This window comes from Berghia stephanieae, chromosome 1, assembly GCF_034508935.2.
Source record: "Berghia stephanieae isolate SIO BIC M18660-M18661 chromosome 1, UCSD_Bste_1.3, whole genome shotgun sequence".
In the NCBI taxonomy this organism is placed as follows: domain Eukaryota; kingdom Metazoa; phylum Mollusca; class Gastropoda; order Nudibranchia; family Aeolidiidae; genus Berghia; species Berghia stephanieae.
The window spans coordinates 63798816-63802574 of NC_088360.1; positions in this window are offsets into that span (position 1 = coordinate 63798816).

Here is a 3759-nt window from a genome sequence, read left to right on the forward strand (position 1 = left end):
TTAAACAAGACCATGACGCTTATGCCTGGACCGGGTATTCACAACTTCTGCATTTGCATTCCACTTTTGAATCGAATTAATCTCTATCTTGTCCGTTTATTTGCAAAGTTTCTGCACTTTATAAATAAGACCATAACGCTTATGTCTGGACTGGGTATTCACAACTTCTGCATTTGCATTCCACTTTCGAATCGAATTAATCTCTATCTTATCCGTTTATTTGCAAAGTTTCTGCACTTTATAAATAAGACCATAACGCTTATGTCTGGACTGGGTATTCGCAAATTTTTCTATTGTGTTCCACTTTTCGAATCGAAATAACATCTAGTCTATCCGTTTATTTGCAAAGTTTCTGCACTTTATAAATAAGACCATAACGCTTATGTCTGGACCGGACATTCACAAATTCTGCTTATGTGTTCCACTTTTCGAATCGAATTAATCTCTATTTTATTTCCGTTTATTTGCAAAGTTTCTGCATTTTATAAATAAGATCACGACACTTATGTGTTAGATTGTTCGCAAATTCTGCTTTTGTGTTCCACTGTTCGATTAGAATTAATCTCTATTTTATCCGTTTATTTGAAAAGATTTCTGCACTTTATAAATAAGACCATAACGCTTATGTCTGGACTGGGTATTCGCCAATTTTCCTATTGTGTTCCACTTTTCGAATCGAAATAACATCTAGTGTATCCGTTTATTTGCAAAGTTTCTGCACTTTATAAATAAGACCATAACGCTTATGTCTGGACCGGGCATTCGCAAATTCTGCTTATGTGTTCCACTTTTCGAATCGAATTAATCTCTATTTTATCCGTTTATTTGCAAAGATTCTGCACTTTATAAATAAGACCATAACGCTTATGTCTGGACTGGGTATTCGCAAATTTTCCTATTGTGTTCCACTTTTCGAATCGAAATAACATCTAGTCTATCCGTTTATTTGCAAAGTTTCTGCATTTTATAAATAAAACCACGACACTTATGTGTTAGATTGTTCGCAAATTCTGCCTTTGTGTTCCACTGTTCGATTAGAAATAATCTCTATTTTATCCGTTTATTTGAAAAGATTCTGCACTTTATAAATAAGACCATAACGCTTATGTCTGGACTGGGTATTTGCAAATTTTCATATTGTGTTCCACTTTTCGAATCGAAATAACATCTAGTCTATCCGTTTATTTGCAAAGTTTCTGCATTTTATAAATAAGACCACGACACTTATGTGTTAGATTGTTCGCAAATTCTGCCTTTGTGTTCCACTGTTCGATTAGAATTAATCTCTATTTTATCCGTTTATTTGAAAAGATTCTGCACTTTATAAATAAGACCATAACGCTTATGTCTGGACTGGGTATTCGCAAATTTTCCTATTGTGTTCCACTTTTCGAATCGAAATAACATCTAGTCTATCCGTTTATTTGCAAAGTTTCTGCACTTTATAAATAAGACCATAACGCTTATGTCTGGACCGGACATTCGCAAATTCTGCTTATGTGTTCCACTTTTCGAATCGAATTAATCTCTATTTTATCCGTTTATTTGCAAAGTTTCTGCATTTTATAAATAAGACAACGACACTTATGTGTTAGATTGTTCGCAAATTCTGCCTTTGTGTTCCACTGTTCGATTAGAATTAATCTCTATTTTATCCGTTTATTTGAAAAGATTCTGCACTTTATAAATAAGACCATAACGCTTATGTCTGGACTGGGTATTCGCCAATTTTCCTATTGTGTTCCACTTTTCGAATCGAAATAACATCTAGTCTATCCGTTTATTTGCAAAGTTTCTGCACTTTATAAATAAGACCATAACGCTTATGTCTGGACCGGGCATTCGCAAATTCTGCTTATGTGTTCCACTTTTCGAATCGAATTAATCTCTATTTTATCCGTTTATTTGCAAAGATTCTGCACTTTATAAATAAGACCATAACGCTTATGTCTGGACTGGGTATTCGCAAATTTTCCTATTGTGTTCCACTTTTCGAATCGAAATAACATCTAGTCTATCCGTTTATTTGCAAAGTTTCTGCATTTTATAAATAAGACCACGACACTTATGTGTTAGATTGTTCGCAAATTCTGCCTTTGTGTTCCACTGTTCGATTAGAATTAATCTCTATTTTATCCGTTTATTTGAAAAGATTCTGCACTTTATAAATAAGAATAATTGTTCAAAATTTTACCTCACACCCGATAATACAAGTACAAGTGAGCCAGGTGATGAAGATTGTCAAACAGTGTGACAGATGAAATAGAGAGAGAGAGAGAGAGAGAGAGAGAGAGAGAGAGAGAGAGAGAGAGAGAGAGAGAGAGAGAGAGAGAGAGAGAGAGAGAGAGAGAGAGGATGAGAGAGAGATTCGTTTTTTGTTCAAAATTTCTCTCTCTCTCTCTCTCTCTCTCTCTCTCTCTCTCTCTCTCTCTCTCTCTCTCTCTCTCTCTCTCTCTCTCTCTCATATTGCACAAGGTTGTACTATTTTACTATTTATCAAGAACAGCCAAGGTGGCAACCCAGTCTCTGTATAAACTAAGCAAGATGGCAACAGGGACCTCGCTCCTTATCCAATGCCGAAGCTTTAATTTGAGTCAAACGGTTTGGTTAAAAAAAAAAAAACACCCAAAATAAGTTCGTGTGTGATGGAAGTTGAAGTCGGCTTATTATAAAATCGTTTATGGTTTGTTTGGATTACCCTTTTTAAATAGAAAAGGTGAATATAACATAAACTTGAAGAATAGGCAAGCTAAATGAAAATTAAATTGACTGATTAAATGAGTACGCGAGGCTGAGTTGCGAACGACTACTGGGTTCCGACATTCCGATCCCAGTGTCATTCATGTTCACCGTACCGTGTTACTGTCTACACACTACACTGCATTGTTAGTGACTGGTCATGTCTTTTTGTTTGTATGTTTTACGCAAGCTTAATAAAAATTAAATTGACTGATTAAATGAATACGTGAGGCAGAGTTGCGAACGACTCATGGGTTCCGACATTCCGACCCCAATGTCAGTGTCAGTCATGTTCACCGTACTGTGTTACTGTCTACAAACTACACGGCATTGTTAGTGACTGGTCATGCCTTTTTTGTTTGTATGTTTCTTTTAATATGGGTCAATTTACAAAGAATAATAATAGAAATGTTCAAAACAAAAACTAGATTCACTATTACGTGCCTGTAATGAAGTGCTTTCCACAAACCGTGAGCGAGAATGATGGTGGAGGTAAAGGCAACCATGTGGGTTTGTTATTGCTTCCTGCCTCCGTCAACCCACGCATCCAGTTGCGTAACCCACGCTGAATCTGACCAATAGTATCTAGTTCTAAATAGATAACTGATTAGAATTATATTATGATATATAAACACAATGCCAAATACAATTCCGAAGTTTCCTTATTTCAAATGAAGTAAAGCTCCAAAACCTAATGGTAGTGATTATAGTACTGGTGTTAGTGAGGTGATGTGGTGTTGGTGGTGGTTGTAGTTGTAGTAGTAATAGTGATGATGATGTGGTGGTGGTGATGATTGTAGTTGTAGTAGTAGTGGTAGTGATGATGATGTGGTGGTGGTTGTAGTAGTAGTAGTGGTAATGGTAATGATATGGTGGTGGTGGTGGTTGTAGTAGTAGTGGTCGTGATGATGATGTGGTGGTGGTGTTTGTAGTAGTAGTGGTAATGATGCGGCTATGTGGTCTAGTAGTATGACACTCGCTTTCGGATCGGAAGGTCCTGGGTTCGAGCCTCGCGCTCGG